The sequence below is a fragment of the Mus musculus genome, chromosome 8, assembly GCF_000001635.26.
Source record: "Mus musculus strain C57BL/6J chromosome 8, GRCm38.p6 C57BL/6J".
NCBI classification, from domain to species: Eukaryota; Metazoa; Chordata; class Mammalia; order Rodentia; family Muridae; genus Mus; species Mus musculus.
Window position 1 is genome coordinate 49,218,757 of NC_000074.6, and position 23,920 is coordinate 49,242,676.

A 23,920-nucleotide genomic window follows, 5' to 3' on the forward strand; every position below is an offset into this window, starting at 1 on the left:
ACTATTTAAGATGGTGGTTAAGTTATATTTCCAATGTCACACATATGTTGGACAGTTAGATACATGCTTTAACTTTTGAGACTGGTATGTCAGGACATGTGCTAGACATTTAAAAATAGTCTCCAATCTTCCTCAAAACCTGGATATATAGTGTATATATCCAGCGCTTAGGCACACTTGACAGAAAACAGCAAGGAGCAGAAAACATTTAGTAAACTCTACATAGACTTCCTGAAGTGCAACTGTAAGGTGTAAAACAATATGATTAAATGTGGTTGCTAAAATGCATTCATTTTAGATGTGATCTTAGAATTATGCATACATTTTAAGATGAATAAATTTCATAGAACATGGTTGATAGAAGAATAAACATTCTTTTAAAGTCAGGCCTCCAAATGACCATTTTTTTTTAGTATATCCATTATTAATTATATGGGTCAGAGGATACAAGTTATTTTCCCCACCTTATTTAATAGCAAACCGTGGCCCACAAATGACCTGTGCTTATCTTGTGCACAGACATGAAATGACCCAACTAATCTTCCCAGTGCAATTCATGTGTTTGTTGGATTTTACTCCTAAATGTCACTACTCGATGTCGCTATTTACTTTATTTGGCAGTTATGAGACATGCTTTATCTCCTCTGTATGACCACACTTTGATTTTGTTTTCCCCATCAATACTCATGACAATGATAATATACTCTATGGCTTGCAATGATACGATTTTTTTTTCAGTCAGTTGAGTTTAATTGATAACAAAAATAAAAAGATCAATAAAATAGTGAACTATAGTCTGATCTAAGCAAATGATAATTTAGTGATATTTAAAGTAATTTGATTAAAGTGTGAACAAATAAATTAACTATGAATGATAATTTGCAAAACAGTCTTGCCAGAAATAACTTCTAGTGTACATGTGTGCATAAGATAAATAATAGATTTAGATCTCTCTCTCTCTCTCTCTCTCTCTCTCTCTCTCTCTCTCTCTCCTCTCTCTCTCTCTCTCTCTCCATATGGAAGGAAAAAAGACACGCAGGATCACGCTGGATAAAACTTAGGGAGACAATGAAACACCAGAAAAGATAAGTCTCACCCACATGGTTCTCAAAAGGGAAGGAAGGCTGGAAACCCAAGCAGGCACATCACAAAAGAGCAGCGAGGTGACCAAAATTGCTACCTTTTAGCCACCAAGCTTCTTGGAAGGGATGAAAAATCCCCCCCTCCTCCCTTGAAGTCATAAAGTGACTTCTGGAGGATTCCAATGACAATTTTTAGGTCATACATTCAACCACTATAATCATAATGGATCCAACTTAAGAGACATTAAAGTACAAGTAATATATACTTACAAAGGTATGAAATTAATTCTGTGTTAAGAGTGTGGAATTATCCAATTGTGGTCTATTAAATTCAACATAGATGTACCTAAGTGACCAGATTAATAAAATAAAGGGAATTAGGGAGAATATTTAGACATTTTATTAGCTATTTAAAAACAATAGAAGAGTGACTCACAAGTACCTTATTTTAGGAAAAATAACCACGGCAGAGTTAACAGCTAAATGATGTCTAATTTTAATTTGGGGACTCTCCTCTTTTGACCCAGCAATTAATTACAATGGGTTGGGGTTTCATATTAGTTTTTTTTTCTTGAGGTGGAGAGATTACATTTATTGCCATTTGGTTTTACTCAATTATACTTAGAGACTGTAGTCGTCAAATCTCTTTGGCCTGAAATTAGTTAAAAATTGTTTTGTCAAAATTATTAATAGCTCTGTATTTTTTTCTTGGAATAAGAAAGAGATGTATGTTTTCTATTGGCAAGATGAAGCTCAAAAGTTTTGAGAGCATTAATCTCAGAGCCAATCCAGTTTGTGTAATCTTGGTACGGGATCCCTGAGCCATCCCATAGCTAGTCAGGCTTCGGCATTCTTATGAGTTAGAAGAATATCCCATCCAGCCAAACCCTGCAGAAATAGCAACACTAAAAATGATGAGTAGTGAGTATCTATCAATTTCTCCATATAATATCTTTCCCAATAATCTCATATATAGAGAGATTATATAATATATTAATAGATTTATGTACACATACATATATATACATGCATATATATATAAATATATATACATAAATATATATACATATACACACACACAAATCTATAGACTATATGTTCAGATCCTTCCTTTAGTTATTTTTATTTTTTAAAAGATGTACTTATTATATATGTATGTTTGTTTGGTTTATATGTATATATTTGTACACCATGTGTGCTTGATGCTTTTAGGAGGTCAGACAAAGGTATCAGACTCCCCTGAACTGGAGTTGCTGATGGTTGTGAGCCTCCATGTGGGTGCTGGGACTAGAATGTGTGCCCCTTGCTAGGGTAACAAGTAATGCCACCCCCTGAGCCATGTTAGCAGTCCCCTTTTAAGGAAGTGAAAGATCTGTATGACAAGAACTTCAAGTCTCTGAAGAAAGAAATTGAAGAAGATCTCAGAAGATGGAAAGATCTCCCATTCTCATGGACTGGCAGGATTAATATAGAAAAAAATGCCCCTTTTAAATTTCTATAACTTAACATTTGCAAACCTAGTCTTCACTATCATTTGGCTTTGTCCAATTTCATTTCTGTCCATTTTTAATTATAATAGTCCACAACTTTGCTGTTTGCTGTAAAAGTCTCTTAATTATTCATCTCTGTCAGTGGAAGATTTCCATGCTATTTTCATTACATGACTGTAGCATGACTCCTGCTTTAGGTGTTATCGGCAGCAAACTCCAACTTTCTTTTGGGTTTGCATTTACCATTTATTTCTGGATTATCCTAGTATTTTCAAAATATTTTAAAGTTTTATTTCAAATGCAGTCTTTTTACAAACAGTTAAATACTGTCTTTTGTCTAAGTTTGGAAGTCTTTGCATCCCAACCCAAAAATTCATTTACATTATTGCAGTGTGCTTGATTTGACACCACTCTTCACTGAATAGACTATCTAATATTATAAATTCCTTAATTTTCCATTTTAACTGGGTTTGTCAACTTATTTTCATTCATTTTCTTCTTTCCACTCACAATCTGCCTCCACCCCCGCTGGATTTTAAATGTCAAACTATATTTTGAAGTTTCAGGCAAAGGAATTTCTGTCAAACAAGGAAGATAAATCATTTAAACATTTTTTGGAAGTTATAAAAGATTTGTTAAGTGATACGGGAGTCGGTATTGATTTTTTAATGTATTTCCTAAAACAGAAACTTGAAGGTAATGAGCAGCCAGATTTAAAAAAAAAAAAAAAAAACTTCTAGAGAGAAATTCCAGAGGAGGGAAAAATAAAAGGAAAGAGAACTTCATTGCATTAAAAAACAGTCTCTTTGTGAAGTCAGACTTAAGCAGTGGCTTTTCTACCACTCTGAGATCTGTGCCTTTCTGATCATACCACAGGGAAGCAGTCCAATGTTTACCAACCTACTCTTAGCTCAAAGTTGAGTCTATAAAATCCATAATGGCTCTTTTATTTATTAATCTATTGTGCTTCATATGGCGCAGTTAGCCAGTATACACACCACCTTAACATAGACTAGAACGTTCACTAGTGCAGGCTCTTTGGGAAAACTCGGCAACCTTCCATCCCTCCAGTCACTTGGCTTCATGTCTATCAAATTTCTTTGGTCTAAGAAGCAAAAAATATTTCCTGAACAAATGGCTTATATCTGTAGCCCCTCTTCCCCTTACTGGAGACTGCCATTTTTTAAATCAAAAACATGTAAAAAGTTAATGCCTATGTGTTTAAAGTTTCTGGTTTAATAAGCCAAGAGGTCTTGTTTCCCTCTACTTCACAGATGTACAGAAACTTTAAATTATCCACATACCACTGGGCTACCCATCCCTCATCCAATACTCCTTGAAGGAGCTCACTGGGCGGCAGAAGAGTGCATCTGACTCTCATGGTGCATTTCTGGTCACTTCTGTCGATTGTCATCTTCCTCAGAACACTTGAGAAAGTGGGTTGGGGAGGGGGGCAGTGGTAAAAACTAGTAGCGAGCTGTCAGGGGTGTAGTTTGTCACTGTTCCACAGACAAAACGGCAGGCTGTCATAATAAACAGCAGTTATTCCCTTCACATTTGTGGCTTAGGGCTGGAGAAGGGGAGGTGTCACTGGCTGTAATTGTAGAACACATAAATAATAATAGTAGCTTGCAAATCATTGATCAAAGTAAACAGAAGGAGTTGGCAGTGATGAAGGCCAGAAAATAGATGCTTCCAGCACAAGCTAATTTACTACCCCTTTAAAAAATATGTTCTTTACCCTCGCAGTAAACTTTGAATGATTTCATCTGCCTCTTCAGCGGCAGGTAAAGAAGATGAAACTTCTAAATCACTGGGCATATGAATTATTTGGGGGCCTGCGAGGATGTTCAGGTCATTTTTCATTTAAGAAGTAGTTTATACATTAATAGCCATTGTTTTTACTAAGTAGGAGTTTTCTTGTGGACTCTAAACATCACTGTGCTAAGCACATCAGCTTGTTGAAGCTCATAGTGGTGCATGCATGAGGTCTTTTAGATTAGCTTTCTTAGAGAGCGAAATTGGTTTTAGGATCTGAGAGCAATTCCTAGTGTATATCACACCTATATAATGTGACCTCAGAAGAGCTATGGCACCTGGTACCCCGGAGATTGCAGACGTGAATCCCACCCTTTCCTTTGAACTCCCTCCAACACGTTAAATATGACACCATGCTCAAATTGAGTCCACCGTCATCAGCAACACCATGGTCAGCCTCCTCTCGCTTGCAGCCCACAGAAGCTTCGTGGGAGAATTCTCCTAGGATGACGGAGCCTGAGACACTCTCCCTGTGTTATTACAAAATGGAGAGGTTTCTCATTTACTGCTGGTGAAAAGTGTCTATTGTGGCTTCTAATAAAAACCTGTGAAGCCGCATGGGTGCAAAGTAATTTTTTTCAACTCTTCAGGAAACTGGTGGCAATGCTAAGTTCACTGTTTGAGCTCTGGGTGTGAAGTATTTCACTCTCTCTGTGATGGCAACTTTACATCCGCCCTGTAACCTATTCTTACAAACCGCGTAATTGGGACTAGATTTCACACAAGGGCGACGTTTCTATTTTATTGGCTGCATATGATTGTTCTAAACACCAAACTTTATAAATGACACATGCGTCGCACGCGAGCATCATCAATCTCTGGTTGTACTTTGCCGTGTTGCGGAACGCTGACAAGATACAGAGCTTGGGAAGGCCTAGGCAGCATAGTGCCTGATCACAGAAGGCAGAAAACCCCGACATCTCCTGGAAACACGTTTTAGCCGTCAGTAGTCAGGCTGCAAACTCTGCTGGTTGTTGTCCCTAGCATTTGCTTTGGTGCAACAGTTTTGACAGTTGCGCAGCTCACAGCAAACTGCCACCAGAGTTTGTTCTGCTTCAGTGCCACTTGACTGTCACAGCCTGTCACGAAGCGGAAAGGCTCTAAAATCCTAACCCCATCCGACAGGGTTTAATCATTCTTATTACTCCTGTTGCCTTCACTGGCCACCTTGAAGCACACAAGGGTACAATTTCACCCTGCCAGCAATACTTGCTTCATATGCTTCTGGTTGTTCCATTTTCTAAAAAAGTGGTATGATAAGCTCTGTTGTTTTGGGGAGAAAAGAATTAAGGAGATGTATTCATCCATTTATGAAATGATTATTATTGAAATTGTTCTGGTATAAATGGGACCACAATGAAATAGCTTTCCCTTCCTCTTTAAGCTGCAGTTGCTTTTCTTGGTATCTGCACAAGAGAAGGTGACATTCCCTTTGTTTCACAGGAAGAGCACAAGCTATCTCTTGATTAAGGAAAACACGCAGGACCCAGTGTCTGCAGCTGCTTCTTCCAATCGCCCAGCGGTTCATAGCTTTATGTCCATTTTCCTGCATTTCACGCCCCATTTGTTGATCAGTGATCAATTCCTCTGGCATAGAGGTGCTCTCAAATGATATTTAGAGTTTTGTATGTCATCACAAATCTCCAAGAGAGATATTTAGCTTACATGTGATGAGGTTTTAGGGCATCAGTGAATATATAATTAGATTGTGTTTTACCTTTAACAGTCTGAGCAACAATAAGAGGGCAATATTTCCCAAGATCAAGAAAGACTCCCAGGAAGTGCTGTAAACAGTGCTAATGTCGAGCCCAGGAAGATCCACCACACCATGATTGGCCATTTGCTTTTACAGGTAATTGCTAATCTTCACATCAGTACACTCCAGGCATGGGAAAGGCAGGAGAAAAAAAAACATCAAGGAGGACGAAACACAGAAATTTGGGTGCTGAGGCCACAGCCAAAGACATGTGGTGTCTCCTGAAATCCATGTTAGAGATCAAAATTGCTTGTTTTGGGCCAAATATGGCATGCTAGCTTTAATTGAATAAATTGATTTCTCAATAGCCACTTCAACGTTTTAGATTCAAACCATTCTAGCACAGTGTGCACACTCCAGTTTCTAAGCAGTTGACTCAAACTCTTGAGTTTATCAAAGATGTGGTTGACTTATGATTACAAGAATCTGAATTATTTTCCCAGAACATATTATACCAAGGAAATAATTTCTTTCTTCATTTTAATTTTCTGATAAAAAAAAAAAAACCCGACTGTATGAGAAGCATCTTTAGAACATTTTGAAAAGTTCGTAAAGGGTCACAATGAACTTAACAATTTGCAAATTACTAATTGTGTAATTTTAAGGTACAAGATAGAAAACATTTTCTCCTTCCCTTTAATTATTCTTAGAGTAAAGGTCAGTCCACAAAACCTCATGTCTTGGATATGTGGACAAATGAAGAGAAATCTACTTCTAATTGATGGTCCCTTTGGAGATAGAACTTCCCAAGCCACTGGTACTGGGTTAAATCTAGGATGTTAAATAGAGAAATCAGGAAGACCTCTCTAGGAGGCAGTAGACAGCGTTGTACTTTACAGTTGGTTTTCTAAAACTTAACAAAGCATGAGAAGGTAAGAATACCCAGGGCAGAGTGAACCTTGAACCCACACAGTAACTAACACTAGTATACTTGTCTCAGGATGCATATTGTACTAATCGAAGGCGATTATGAAAAAAACAATGGAATGGAAATGGTATGCATGAATTGCTCTGGGACCCTTAGGGATACTTTAGAATTTCCATTTCTGCAATGAGAACTGTGGTTGAGCCATGGGAACCCAAGAATGTAAACCCACTGATGCCCACTTGCCTCTCATTCACAGTGACTATATGGCTCATGCACACACACTCACTGATGAGTGGATATTAGCCCAGAAACTGGGAATACCCAAGGTACAATTCACAGACCACGTGAAGCTCAAGAAAAGGGAAGACCAAGGTGTGGGTGCTTTAGTCCTTCTAAGAAGGGGAAACAAAATACTCATGGGAGGAGATACAGAGACAAAGTGTGGAGCAGAGACTGAAGGAAAGGCTATCAAGAGACTGCCCTACCTGAGGATCCATCCATATATATTCACCAAACCTAGGTACATGGAGGGACCCATGGCTCCAGCCACATATGTAGCAGAGGATGGCCTTGTCAGACATCAATGGGAGGAGAGACCCTTGATCCTGTGAAGGCTCGAATGTAGGTGAATGCCAGGACAGGGAAGTGAGAGTGGGTAGGTTGGTAAGTGGGGGCTGGGTGGTGGGATAGGGAGTTTTTGGAGGGGAAACAAGGAAAGGGGATAACATTTGAAATGTAAATAAAGAGAATACCTAATAAAAACAAAATAATTATCATATTTATGTAAGTGGGATAACATTCGAATCACCTTTCCTATGTGATTGCCCTTGCTATTGAAGCCGTGCCCTTTCTTTGCCTTTTGAAATATCATCTATTTTGAGTAGTTCTCATCTTCCAGTCTAATTCTTTCTCTCTATTGCAACATCCAAATCATGTATTGTGTACTTTCCTCTAAAAAATATACTCTATACTTGTTCCAACTTGAATATAAATAGCTTTAGTCATTGGGATCTAGAACACAGAGCCAGCAAGTCGAAAGCCTTATTAAGTGTGATATATCTTCTTCATTATTATTTCTTCTCTATTGCTAAAACTACTACAGATACCTTAAGTTCTCTTTTTGTTACATATGCCAGGATGATAATTGTTTTTTATATCTGACTAGATTTTTGTGATCACTAATCTGATTTACACCCTAGAAGATAACTTGCATATCTTCTAGGATATAAACATATAACTTTATTTATTACAAACAGTATTTCTAAGTTATGTTTGAAATGCCATAAGAGACTAAGCCAGGTAAACGTTTCACAAGTTCAAGTTCTGTCTGGACTACAAAGTGACCTCAAGGCCAATTTGGACATTTTAGTGAGACACTATGCAAAGTAAAAAGTAAAATAAAGAAGGATAGACATACAGCTCCATAGAGTCCACTTGGTTGTTGTGTGTGAGGCCATAGTTTAAATCTCCAGTACTACAAATGAAATAAATGAATATAGTTTTCTTTATACCCCCCTACCCCAAGGAGCATACTTCTCAAATGTATGCATTTGATTCTCCAGATTGCTTTACTACCTAAATGAACTTCCAACTTCTATTAACTAGAGATCAATCTCTAGTGTTGCCTGCAGGCTGAGAAATCCCAGCCCATCATTTTGATGTACACACAGTTACTCAGAGCCTCCTTTGTATCTAGTGTCCTGTGTTGGTATGACAAGCCGGGAAGTCTCCAAGCCACTCTGCCATCTGCTTGTTCAAAGCAAGAAAACAAACAAGATACACACAAATAATAATCAGTGCCTACAGCATTTCTTTGGGGATCTAAACTGGTGTGATATGTTACCAACGTGACCCACAGTATCCTTTCAATACATTCTCCATGCTGTCCGTTGCAATGGAAGTCAGTTTGAATAATCTTTAGTCTCAATTTCAGGAAACAGTACAAGCCCTATGCCAACCTGTACAAATGTTTTTATATACTAAACTCATATGAATTTACCTTTCCCCCGCCCCTTTCACTTTTGCAACACAACTGTGGGTATTATCCAAAAATAGCTGACTGTTAACTAGACAACTAGCCAGATCTATAATGCTCCATGTGGACTCTGGCTGCTACATCCCCATCTGCACAGCCTGCTGCCTGCCTGTTTTGAATTATGGAGAGTGGGAAAGGGAATCCAATAGACAAGGGTGCCGTGGTATAGTATGCACAGCCCTTGTTCTAGTGAGGGAAACATTTTTCTCTTTTATGCTTTCAGAGTAGCTGGTTCAATGGGACCCCGACCAACCTCCTCACTTTAAAAGTATTTCTGCATGAGGAACACCTGACCTAGAGTTCTTTGAGTACCAGGTGTAGATATGATTGCCTTCAGGTGTCTCCATGCTAATTTGTACACATGGAGTTTAGTTCTTTATTGCTTTTGTGCCTGCTCCCCCCCCCATGTATTTCAAAACTTGAATATTATTATCTTGTTTCATTAAATAGTATGCTATGCACTAAGCCAATGCAGACTTTGCAGATGAGCTATAATTATATCTCTCTCCATCTGACATTAGGTTTTAGTTAGGAACACTAATCCTCTGCACTGTAAGTGGCTACAGGGCAAGGTTTGAACTCTCTGGGAGATGGACTGTGTCTTGCCATGTGTTTCCTTGATACTGAGCTATTTTTAGTTGATTAATTTTTTTCATTACTCTCTCTTCCCCTCCCCACCTTGGTCCCATTAGATGCCATATGAAAATAACTGATTTGCTATTATATTTCAGAAACCAAGTTAGAGATTTCCAGTGGATTAACTTTTTCATGATGCTGCCTTCATTTCCATGATGTCTCTGAAGCAGAGGTTTGGGAAACAAAGGTAGGGCTCTGCCAATAATGATTGTTGTTGGTTTTTTTCCCCCTGAAACCTAAAAGGCTTATTTTATTTTATGTATTTGACTGTAAGCCTGCATCTATGTATGTTCACCACATGCATGGCTCTGCCCAATGAATCCAAAAGATGGTGTCAGATCCCCTGGAATGGGAGTTAAATGTGGCTATATTACACAAGTGTTAAGTTACTTGGGACTATAAGACTCTGAACCTAGGGCCTCTGGAGGAGTGGCAAGGGCTTCCTCTGCTGACCCAACTCTGCAGCCACCTTGTTAGTGACTCTTACCCAAAAGTATAAAATGACAGCTCTGTTATGCATGACAAAACATATCGCCTTCCCTATTTTGTTTTTGATTGACACTCGCATCCCACTTTAAATCCAAGTCTAGCAACAAGGCATTTCAAGAACTTCTATTAGGAACGTCCTTGTGAGAAATTACAGACGGTGTCCTTTCTGATACACTGTTTTGGTGCAGAGCATCCCATTTGATGGTCAGCCTGAGACAGTATCAAAACAACTGAGTCTGTGAGAAAGAAACTAGGAGTGGAAGTCAAGGCTGGTGTGCAGCAGAGGATTTTCAAAATAGCGAAGTTGACAAAGATTGGAATAATAAGCAGTAAAATGATGTTAGGAAGGGGTAGATAAGAGTCCAGATGCTAGATGACAATGACAAGTAGTCTTAAGGACTAGCTGGCAGTTGGCTCAGGTCTAGATGCTGAATTTGGACACTGGCTGCCTTGTCTTCTTTTCTGTACCCTTACCTTAGGTGTCAGGCTTTCTTCCCTGCATCTAGAGATCAGCATGCAGGTAGTCCAGCAATACTCCCAACACATATAGGGGATGCCTAGTCTAGAATTAATCCCTGGTGAAGGAGGGGACTGCTTACAATTATGATCCCTTGATCTTGGGATCTTTTCTGCAGACATGACAGTTGGCTTGAGACATGATGAAGTCTTTGCTTCTGTGCAACACTGCAGGGCTTCCTTTCTCTCATAGTGCTTGTGAAGATGTGCAACTGGCCGTGGAGCTGACCAAAGATGCTTAGCCACTGCACAGAGTGGAAGCTCTCAGAATGACCAATGGTAGGCACTCAACAGTCCTAGACTAAGTGGGTTGACACTCTCTGCTAAGAGTTTCATAGCTGATCATTTGGTTCTATTTCTTTGAACATGAATATAATCATATTTGGATAAGTGATAATCAAAGACACAACTATTAATCCAGTTGTGTAAAATAATGGTCCTGGGCTAGATTAATTGGCATACTGGAGGGAAAGAGGGTATGTCTACAGCCTTTTAAAATTACCTTGTCTATTTTTATTTGATCTCTATATTGAGCAACCTCTAGTCATTGTATGTACAAAGAGGGGGTCAAATTTGATGATTAAGTACATTAACTTAAAAGAGACAGCCTTGAAATTGTGAAGTGTAACATGACATTCACCTTGCAACAGCCACAAAGGAAGCTGAACTTGTTAATACATCAACTATCCTAAATGTATACAATATTGGTAATAAAAGCACAAAAATATAGTAACGTTCAAAAGAAATCTTCTTTTGAAACACTGCTTGCCACAGTGCTCTGCAGATGAAAAGGAGAGACCTTTTTTATTATAGTCACAGACTCGCCCTCAATCACTTTTCTTTTGAGTGGGCAGAAATGAATTTTCTCTTATAAAAAAAATGTGCTATTTCAAACAATGTGTTTTCCTGTGATAAGAGATCTGTTTTAATGTCTTTACAAAAGGAGATCTTCAAAATGGCATGTAGCAGGGGGAGGCATAAGATTTAACAAGTCATATCTATTCCAAAAGGATCTGAAGTTCTGTTAAAGGGGCTCTACCCCTTGTCAAGTTTTCTCACGGATGGGTATTTTTTTTTCCTCAAGACTTACGTTAGATTTATTTGTTAGTTAGTCCTGCTTTATGAAGCAAAACAGCCCAAAGGGACTCATTTTAATTTTCTCCAAAGTCAGTAATCATCATCATTTCTGATCTGATAAATCGATGCATCTTTCCCCCAGGAACCAAATAATCAATTATTAAGTTAACTTTAGTGTATACGCTTACTCTGTTTTCCCACACAGGTAAATACTAATGTCCAGGATCTTATATAATTAGAGTATCTCTCTCACTTAGAATTTAAGAAATAAGCTTAATAGAGACTTTTAATTTAGCCAAATTATTTGAAGAATATTTTAGAATTCGTTTGCAATGCTCTCGATTGAAATTGTGGCATAATAATTTTTATCATGGTATAAGCAATGACATCTGGCTCTTGGCCTCTTGTCTAACAATATAGTAGACAAGAATTATTACTCCATAATTTACACCCTGTCATGTCTTATTGCTTAATTAAAGTACAACCTTCCTCTTCATGACAAGCAATTGGACTGTTAACATTATAGATGATTATCCAACCTAACATATTTTATTTTTACAGCCTACTCTTTGCATGTACATAGGATGCTCCATCTCGGGTACATCTACCTCTGAAAACATGAAAAATCTGTTTCCTTAGTTACCTTCTGGCTACTGTGCAAACTGCCTCTGGCAAATTGTGGAGGAAATATGTGTTAGGAATTTCTAATTTTGATACAAAAATAGTAGCCCAATATCTCAAAGCAAAGAATACATGTTGGCAAATTGGGAGTTTAATATTTTTATTATCAACCGAATTCACGGTAGGAAAAAAGTACATACATGCATGCATTTGTAAAGTGTACGTACATAAATAAAGGTGTAGGTCACATGTATGAAAAGTTGAACAGTCTACTGAGGATCTCAAAATAGAATCAGTAAATGAGCAGCTAGAGAAAAAAACTCTGGACTTTAGAGCATGTGCTTCCATTGCACAGAACCAGAGCTAGGCTTCCAGCACCCACACCAGGTGGTTCCCAAACAGCTGCCTATGAGCTTTGGGTCCACAGGATCTGATATCCTTTGCTGGCTTCCATGGTCATGCTCTCCAGCAGCTCCACCATACACAGAGCATCCAAGTCAATACACACCCATGCAAATGAATAAAACTGAATCTTTAAGAGAGAAAAGAATAAATAGGTGATAACACTCACCCAGCATTTTACTTTCAACATTTGTTTGTTGCTTGCTTTTCCCAGTGGTAGGGATTTGAACCCAGAACCTTCTCATGGTGGAAAATCTCAGAGCGATCAGCCTCTGAGATATGACTTTGACATTGTATCCATATTTTTTTTAGTATACTATAGAGTTCAAACTTATTGAACTCCCTTAAATTTGTCTTTGAATTAATAATAATTTAATTCACGTTTAAAAATCTTGAGGGGCACAGGGAAGATGGATCAGCAGCTAAAGTGTTGGCCAGCGTGAGGTTAGGTTCCCCAGAATTCATCTAAAAGAGGGGTATGGAAGCAACTATGCTGAGGGGACAGCCGTAAGTGCACAGGTGCACATGTCCATGTGTGCAAATGTACACACACACACACACACACACACACACACACACACTTTTAAAACTAGACTTGATGTGATAATACACTTTTCATGTTTGCCCATTTTAACAAGACTAAAACAATCCTTCAGGAAGAGGGATGAAGGGAAAAGATCAGCCGGGAATTTCTAATTTCATTGTATAACCAAACAGAGCACCATGGTATAAGATTCAGGAACTAAACCATCCTCCAGAGAGTACACATGGTGGGATCCATGGCTCCATCCGCATATGGGGTATTTTCAGCGGGGAAACAGAGAAGGGGAATAACATTTGAAATGTGAATAAATAAAATAACCAATAATAAAAAAGAATCAAATAGCTTGATTCTAGAGGAGCATTGATGAGAAAGAGAAAGCCACAGTGTGAGCCTGGACGTGAATACAGACATGCACGCTATTTTGTTTGTTTTATGTTTCTAATTGGACACCTAATAGATCAAAATGAGCTTATGATATCATGCTCCTAATAGTCTCCTCTTTGTACCTTTTCTTATGTAAAAATATAAAATGTATTATCACTTCTTTCTCAACCATCTTAGTCCAAAGTGCTATCAACTCAATATCCTAATCAGCCTTCCTTTCTGCCTTTCTTCCACTTTCTTATAGCCTCAGCATAACACCCAGAAACGTCCATGAAGAGAATAAAGGGGACCAGCAAGAGAAGAAAAGCAGGTCTGTAGGACAGTGGACCTATAAAGTAAGAGCAAATGTATATGTGCAGGCAAAAGTTACAATGAAACACAATCCTGTGTATGTCAACAAAAATTAATTTAAAGTATACATCAGATCATATATGTCTTCAAATCCTCCAATCATTCATCTTTAAAATGTCATTTATAAACACCACTTCCATATAAAATAGAAGCTATGGCAGTGGTGTGTGATAATCTGACTGATTTTCTCTTACGTTCCTGCTCATACTAAAGAGATTTACATGTGCTATTTCTTTCCCCTGCTAGGAACAGAATCCTTCCATACATTGTCACAGGGTTCCTCTCTTAACCTCATGTATGTTTCCTCAAACATCTCTCTCTCTCTCTCTCTCTCTCTCTCTCTCTCTCTCTCTCTCTCTGTCTCTGTCTCTGTCTCTCTCTCTCTTTTGGGGGGGTGTGGTTCGAGACAGGGTTTCTCTGTATAACCCTGGCTGTCCTGGAACTCACTTTGTAGACCAGGCTGGCCTTGAACTCAGAAATCCACCTGGCTCTGCCTCCCAAATGCTGGGATTAAAGGTGTGTGCCACCACTGCCTGGCTAAACATCACTCTCTTAACAAGAACTTCTGTATATTTGTAAAGTACCTGTGACCACATTCTCTGTTTCAGTTTTTCAGTGGGATTTAACAGTTTTCTCCTATATTCCACCTAGACATGGGGACACACACATAAACACACACTGTGTTTTGTTCCGTTCTCACAAGAGGAGCAACGCACAATGCCTAGAAAGCAATTTTATTTTACAACTTAGCTCAATTAATATTGAAAATCCTCACTAATATTTGTTTGGAAATGAAGACATGCAGATGTTTAAGGGGATATAAATTTCTATGAAAAAACTAAGTAATTATAATTAGTACCTATATTGGATAAAAGGAACCTGTGAGTATATGTGTTGTTTCCCTAACCATGAAAATCATTCCATCTCACAAGTTAAAAGCACGCAATAGTACAAAAGGGTTATTATAGTACACTTTTGCTTTTTCCTATATACAATTTCTTAAAAATGCCAACAAATTCTTAAAAATATATCCACACAATTAAAAAAACAATAATACAACCAAGTAATCAACGCAGAGATCAAACAGTAGTAGTATGCTAACAGATGGGTAGCCACACACCTGAAGGATCAGATGACCTCTAAATGAAACCATAGGATGCCTAACAAATTAGCATAGCACCAACCACAGGGTAAGTGTTCTACTTGGAAGATGAGAGAAGAGTCTACTAATGTTTCATTGTTGTGTGTGTGTTTGTGTAGAAGAGCTAGGTGCATGATCACTGTGTGATGTGACCTAATGCAGCTACTGGGAACTTGGATGTGGTGGTCCATGTTCCAAGATAGACGGGAGTAAGAGCTGATTTTATTAGCTTGAGTGATAGGCTATTACATTAATGGTTTCATTCGGAGCAAGGTGGCCCCTGCTCATCATAGTGCTGACTGCTTCATTTGGTAATGACTTATAGCTTTCTGTCAGACGTCAGCACTATAATTACCCAGCACATAGGAAGAAAAAGGTAATACTCTTGGAATATATTTTATATACTTTTATCTAGGGGTATTATCAACATGGTGTTGTGAAATGTACCTTAAGTTTTCTGTTAGCTAAATTAAAAATGATTGAATTCAAATAGAATTATCTATCAATGTTAGGAACATATGACTACTCCTTTTCTACCAATAAATGTTTTTATGAATATGAGATCAGTGGTACACACTGTGTTAGCACCTTTTTAATAATTATTGAACTCACAAATTATTGGAGGAGTTAAGTCATCTCAAGTATAATTTCACAGAAAACCCCTTCTAGCATCACACCTTGCCTAGAATATAATCTGGAATGAAGGGATGTTATGGAGACACAATTACAGAACAGGAAAGTAAGCACCAGCCTTTGAAGGCATTGGTTTCTTGGTCAGTTAGACTAATATAAATTTTTGAACATCAATGTTATAATATGTACACTGCATGCACTTTTACACATTATATCTGTACACACTTAGCCACTAAGTTATAAAGTGTTTTTCCAGAAAAGCAGACAACGTATGTTTTCTTCTCTCTCATGGTAGCTATGGTGAGTTGTTCCTGATGGTAAAGGCAGCTTATAGTATTTTTTTTTAAACAAGATTATCAAGTTAAGATTTTGTTGACATGTTCCTAATTTTTACTCCACTTCTGAATTTTCTCATGGGTAACAACGGTTTTTTATAAAGAGGTGGCCATTTTATGGTGGTATCTTACATGATGCTCTAGGTTTTTCTTCAAAGACCAGATCTAGAAAAGTGCTGTGGGGCAGACAAAAAGAGGTATACTGGAGGCACGTAGTCTTCTAATGTCTGTGGAAATGTCGGATCCTAGGACAACTCTCTCCATTCTTGTTCTCAGATCACAGCAGTTCCTTGACTCTTCCATGACTCAGCTCCTATTTTCTTCTACGTTTTATTTATTTGTTGTCTAGTGTTAATGGTTATTTAGGTTTAGTCATTCATTTGAGATTTCTAAATCTAAACCAGTGTCTTCAATATCTGACATATTTCCTTATTTTGCTAGTTCTTACACTAATATTCATTTCAGGAGAGTGCTTTATGCTTAGTTATTCCTTAATATAGTATCCCCCTATTTCCTTTAAAAATTTTATGAAATAAGTCTCAAGTCCTACTTATATTTTTGAGTAACACATATATTTCAGTAAAATTATTTGGAGGTAATATGATTGAAAGAAATAATTTAGTGTCTAACATAGCTTAATATCCTAACCTAAATCAAATAGACCTAACCAAAAGTTTTACTTTAGATTATTAAACTATTAGATTATGCCAAATGATTTATTAGATTTCAGACAAGTAGAACCCTTTAATATATCTATCCACTTCTTTGAGGATGAAATAAAACATACAGGGAGCATTTTAGCATCATCTGTGGCTAAAACTGGAGATTAGGCTATTTACAAATAGGTAAATTTCTGAAAACTAAATTCCAGGACTAAAGATTGGATTTGATTTCAAACAATCTCTTCATAGCATATGCACTGGTTGCTATGCAACACAATTTATTATCAACAAATGATGCCAAGTGATTTTCTCCATCCTGCAATTGGCTTGCAAGTCTTGCTGCATGGAACATGTAAGGCGAATGTGATTATCACAATTTAAATGGTTAGGTTAAAATATTAATTTTTTTTAATTAAAAATAAAAGCCCCACAACACAAAACCTGCATCTCCAAACTGAAGAAAAGAGTTCCCTTCTGTGTTTGTAAATGTGCAATGGCCTGGAAAGACCTTCTCCACCCTCTGGGAAGGCATAGAACACACTGAATACCATTTTATGGTGGTCTACTCACCTAGCTTCTCTGATGAGTTGGCTGTGGAAAAGCCTATACAAAGGCAGAGCTCAATTAGTGTAATTTATGTATCCTTGGACGTCAATCATTCCTGTTGAGAGGTGGGACTCACAGGCTCTCAGTGCATTAATTAAGAGCCCATCTCAGCAGAGCCATCTTTCTACCTAAGGACCAAAAGGAAAGTTTTAATTAGATTTTTAAAAGCAAGGATGTCATATATGAAAGCAAGTGTAGTTCTCTAGTTGGGATGAGAGGCAACAAAGGGAAGGGAATATTCCAAACAATACAAAGGGCACAGTTCTCAATCATCGGTGACACTGTGTGAAAGAAGCACGGGCTTCTACCTTGGATAGTCACTTCATGGAAACCACGGAAGCTTTGACTGTGTTGTTTCATTGCCAACATCATTATTGGACCCCTGTCTCATTATTGATGCGGAGCTGATGCTGATCAAGTACAATTATGATATGGAGGGCAGGCTCTGTTTTCCTCTGATGACTGCCTTTTGTTCCAGACTAGCTTTGCATGGAATATGCAATGGACAACACAGTGCAAGTTCAGCAAAAGGGAGTGAGGGACCTTGCACACCGCATCAGTTTCATTGGTCCAGTGATGGAGTGAGTGCGCCTTTGCTAGCTAACCTAAAAATACAGGGACTCGGGAGAACGGAAACAGAGCTGGGCTCACTGATGTCAGCTGCTTGAGAGAGTCTGTTCGCCTAGAATGGCTGTGTGAGGCCATCAAACACACTGCTTAGGGCCCACTTGGGAAATAATAGATACATTATTGATTAAAATATTTATAAATTCAGGGAGGGAAAACAAATTTTAAAAGCTCGTTCAGGTTCAAGAAGGGAAAGCTACCTACTAATAGCTATTAACCCTTCTCCCTCCATAATGAGGGGAGGGGGGAAATCACAATACATTCTCTGAAAAGCAAAAAAACAAAGGAGTTTGCTCACTTCCAAGAACACGCAAATTGTGGAAACCAAGGATAAAACAGTAGAAACATGACAAGATGCCTTAAGCAGTAATATGTAAGTTCTGAAACATAAACATTCCAAAATATAAGCACCAGAAAAAAGCAGAAATGTAAAAAGCATACGTGTAAGATTATGCTTTTGGGAATGTATACACACTCGTGCACACACACACACACACACACACACACACACACACACACACACACACACACATACACACACACACACCTGATCACACTGAGCTCAAAATAATTTTGTGATAACATGGAGTTTTTCTAAAACACATGACTAGTGCAATAAAGGGATATTACAGAAGCCAAAGAGATGTTGCTGGTGTCTATTGCTGCCTGCATAGTCTACTTTATATTTTAAGGGAAGGTGTTTCAGAAAGTCTGTTACTGTATACACTGTAATTTTATTACTTAAAGAGCATACCTAACATGCACTGAATAACAGCAACAAACTTGACAAAAGGAACTATAGATTTAGCAGGTCTATGGCTTGTGCAGTGTGTATCTAAATGATAGGATACAATGGAAGCCACACTATAAAGAAACTTTGTCAAAAGAATAAAGCCAGAAAACTGTATCTCCTCAGTTATGCTAATGTTCATAAAGATATTTTATAATCCGTTTTCAGCTCCTTCCTCCTCGCCCATTTTCCCAGCCATTTTGCCTCATTTATTGTGCATGGAATGTTTATTGCACAATTCATATAGTAGCACTCCCCAGACACGAGTTGGCAATTGTGCGGGTTGTACCAATCTTGTGTGCATGATTAATTTAAATAATATGGCATCCTACGTTGGAAGACCATGATTGTGTCTTCTGACGCATGTTTTTATTTCCATGTAAGACAAAGAATATTAGAAAGTCAAACTTGTTGGACATCCTGTATCCAAATGATAATATTAATAAGCAGGCATTGCATTTGGGCATTTGGTTTGATTTGTTGACCTTAGGATTTTTTTTTCCCAAGAAATATTTAAGTTATCTTTTTGACTGATCAAATAAAGAACACTTTAACAAACATTTATTTTATTTTTGAAAGAAATATGAATTTTGAAAGAATACCAACGCCTTTCTTGCCCTAAAACCCTTAAACTTAGCCTTGTCACTAAATGTTATTTCAGTGACACTGGCTGTGGCTATTCCTGCGTATGTCCCATCAGTTCACATGTCCCACATTTCTGGAGTAGAAACTCAGCAGAAGAAGCATGTGTCAGAGCAGGGTGTGTGTGTGTGTGTGTGTGTGTGTGTGTGTGTATTTACTTTAGTCAAAGTGTAGGAATTGTTTTATTCTTTAATAAGAACACAGTTTTAAAGTTTAGAGTTAAAGAAACCTTTTTCCTGAATGGCAAGGTCTTGTATACCTAAACACATCTGGCTTTCCTGACTTTTCTCCCTTTGTTTTGCTTGGGCTTTGAGATAGACTCTCGTGTTAGCCAGGCTGGCCTCCAACTCCTCGTCATTTGGCCTCAGCCTCCTAAGTATAGAGACCACAGGCATTCGTCATCATGTCACCCTGACAATGGTCTTATCCAAAGCTTTGGAGTGCTCTGTTAAAGTGGAGATGCATTATAAGTGGGACAATGGAATCATATGAAGTTTTGGGGGTGGGTCTGAAATTGATCACCATAGTGGGGTGACATTTTAAGGAAGACCGTGTTTGAAGATGGGCAACCAGTGAAAATGCAGAGCTCACCATTGCCCTACACTTAATATACACTGTAGGAACTCTGCATCATTTCTTAAACACGGTCAGGTTGCTCACTATCTTAAATAGAGCACAGTAGGCTTGGTATTGTTTTTAGTGGTAGCTGAGCATGTACAGTCTCACGCAGTTGTGTGACTTTGGAAAATGAAAACTGATAGCTTTCATCAGTTAGACAAGTGTATATTTTGAATGCTTACCTTCTTTCAGTCACTGGAATTATCCAGGCTAGTATTTATAAATTTACTATGTTCTGTGCTCATGGGGCTTATATCCAAAGGCAAACTCTAATGAAGCTGTAGGTAAAATGACCCAGTTCTGTGCCACCTTCTCACTAGTGATTAAATGGGGAAGAACAGGATCACCATCTGACCTCCTTATTTTTCCAGGGAAATCACATTGGAAAGAACAGAAATTCCTCTTTAGAATGTCTTGTGCAAATTCCTTTAGCAAAAAGGAAAAAGAAGAAAAAAAATCCCAGACAGACATTAAGTTAGAACACTGGGATTAAAAACACATGCAGTTTAAGCACCAGAAACTGGAAGTGGCAAGAACTTTTAAATACCCAACACACCAAATATGAATTTATTTTATGTGTCAGATTGGTAATAGTGAAATTTTTGTTGGAGACTTTATTTTTATTGATGTGATCCTGTGCAACAAACATAGAAGCAGAAATTGAATCCAGTAAAGGCAAAGGAAGCCTTACCCTGCTTACCCAACCACCTCCTAGGACAGAGGTTCTCAACATTCCTGATGTTGTCACTGTTTAATCCAGTTCCTCATGTTGAGGTGACCACCTAACCATAAAATTACTTCCTTGCTACTATAACTGATATTATTTTGCTAATGTTAAATCTTAATGTAAATATCTGATCTGCATGATGGTCTTAAGTAACTCCTATGAAAGGGCCATTTGACCCCCACTTAAAGGGGTCATAACCCACAGGTTGTAAACCGTCCTATTCAGCGATATAGGTTTGCAGAATTCTGTAGATTTAAGGCTTTCTAGTCTACTTATTTATATAGATTTCTTTTTTCATAGGCTATATAGGAAAGATGTCTGGGTGCGTTATCAGTCTTTCATCTTTGACATTTTATTATTTAGTTTTAATGCTGGGATATTTTATTGTACATGAGCCTGGAGGTTTTCTGCTTTCATGTGTTTATAAGACAGAATAATAAATAAATGATGATTTAACATGGTGTTAATGTCAGAATTGTAGCAAGTTTCATATTTTTTTAAACCTTTTTTTTCCAAATTTTGACAGAAGAAAAGCGACTGGTTTCTTGTGGCTTTTATGACATTTAAATTATTAGAGGTAGAAAAATTCTTACGTTTTATAGACATTGGGTGGTGTAAGTGTTGTCAAGTAATACTTACTTGTATTGTGTGCAAGTGCCACGTTGCTTTCCTGGGATTACTTTATCTTTTAATAAAAATGAGGAAAGCACACAGAACATGAGTTCTCTTTAGGACACATTCTTATGTAAATATCAAATTACAATACCAGCTCTTAATATTTGCGGTTGTCAGGGTTGCAACTACCACACTCTCTGTACACTTTGACCATGAAGTGAAAGAACAGCAGGAAAATCCATATTTATTTAAGTAAATATGACTGTTTATGTAATAATTGCATCTCCCTGTGTATATTAGGGTTGGTTCTCTAAATGTGTTAACTGCATCTTCATTAATTTAAATGACTTCCTTCAAAGGATAGAAGGTGAGGAACTTTTTAATATGCAACAAACACTCAATATTTCCAAATAATCTTGTAAATGTCGTGACATTTGAAAAGATTTGCCTTTATGGGGCTATTTCTTTGAAGTTCTTGTAGAAACTGTTCACAAGAGACTTTAGAAGATATTTTTTTAGTTATTCTCTGATGCTTTTCCACACTCTCCTACCAGTGAAGACACACATCTCTGACTCTTTTATTTCCATGTATCAAATAAATGAATATATATATAATACTTTTCATTACTATATATATTATATTTTCATTATATATATATATATATATATATATATATATATATATATAATACTTTTCATTACTTTGAAAAATCTTAAAGGCTTGAAACCTGGTTTAACCAATTCTATTTTGATGTAAAATACGACTCTCTTTGATAAGTTTTTTTGTAGTCAATATCAGATGAACAACAAATATCTGATTATATATATTCACAGGTATTCATATGTAAGTTTAATCCTTATGATGGTTAATCTTAACTGTTAACTTTATGACATAGGTATGTGAGCATGCTTGTGGGGGATTATGTCATTAGTTTAATTGAGGTAAGATGATTCAGCTATGTGGGTGGTACCATTCCCAGGGCTGAGATTCTTGGGTGGATAAAAACGAGAATGTTAGCAAACAGAGCCATTCACAATGTGACTGCCTTCCTCAACCTCTTCCTGACATGATGGATGTACTACATCCTGGGTCTGACAGACAGAATAAACCCTTTCTCCATTAATTTACTTTTTTGGAGGGGTGGTCAGGACCTCGATCATAGTAACAGGAAGAACAACTAATGCAATATCAAACAAGAAAATCTTGAATGGTTTTCATTGTTTGTATTAAGGGAAGTTAACATACGGTCATCATAGTGATTAAGCATACAGGAGATCTGACTGATTGATACTTCTATTTCTTCAGTTACCTTTATTGTCTCCCTACTCCAATAGGAAGCACGATGTTGTATTCAGAGAGTAAGAGAAGATAAGCAAACTCCTGGAGAAACCTGCCCTCATTAAGCTTTCATTTTACTAGATAGATGTAGAGAGCTTTAAGTCTAAGACCTTACTATACTTTTACCTAGTCTGTTTCCATAGTTACCCATGTTAATGGCATCCTCATACTATTCTCTGTTCAGGGATGCTCACTTTTCTAAAACACTAGAATATATATATATATATATATATATATATATATAATTGAAGTCTGATTTGCCATATAAGATGAGTGAAAAAGCAATTCTAAATTACTCCTAGGCATTCAGTTTAAAGAGAAAATTTCAAAGATACATTTATGGCTTAATAATTAAATCTGGGTGAACATGCCTGCTGGGAACTTCTACAATAATGAAACAGAATGGCAGGTTTCAAACCACAAACAAAGGACGTTTTCTTTCAAGGATTTGAGTCACAGCATATTAGTATTTAATTGATTTTTGCATTTTTAAAAAATGCATAATGTCAGAATTCCTTGGTATGAAGTTTTGAATAATTATTCAAGTGCCATCTGAGAAGCGGTGAGTAAGAATCAAGTCCTCAACAGGGTCGTTCATAAGTAAGCAGCTCTGTGTGCCTAAAAAAAATAAACTCTCATTCATTTCCTTGACCCCAAATCTGAAGTTTTCTCCCTCTCTAATATTTTGATCCGTAAGATCCTCAGCCTTGTACCAATTGGTATGAAGCTGGGAACCCAAGAAGTGCTGTGAACAAGACTTAAGGACTATCTGGGCAATGTATGAATCCTGGCCAACAGACCTCTCTTGTAATCAAGTTTTGTTTAAGGCAAAATCAGACGGGATGGTAAGAGTTCACCTGAGGTCAGAACTTGTATTGGCTGTCTTATACAATTAAAATTATAAAATTAATTGTTATCTGTTTCTGTAAAACTGATCATAGAAAAATGACACAAATCTAGAATCTAAGGGGCAACTGGGACCACAGAGATGCATGAATTTACCATGTCTTTCCAAAGCACCCTTTATACTGGTTATCAAAATGGTTATGAAAAGTAATTCCATTTTAAGGTTGCATTTTGCCACAAATCCTTTCCAGATGATTAGACATAATCACA

General features: G+C 37.4%; 1 protein-coding gene across 1 annotated transcript in view; it reads right to left on the bottom strand.

The window, feature by feature from the left end:
• Tenm3 (teneurin transmembrane protein 3) overlaps nucleotides 1-23,920 on the bottom strand; it is a 1,297,160-nt gene that overhangs the window by 993,092 nt on the left and 280,148 nt on the right. The window contains exon 2 of the mRNA XM_006509405.3: nucleotides 17,411-17,574. The gene's annotated coding sequence lies outside the window, so the exon portion shown is untranslated. The remainder of the gene's footprint in view (nucleotides 1-17,410; nucleotides 17,575-23,920) is intronic.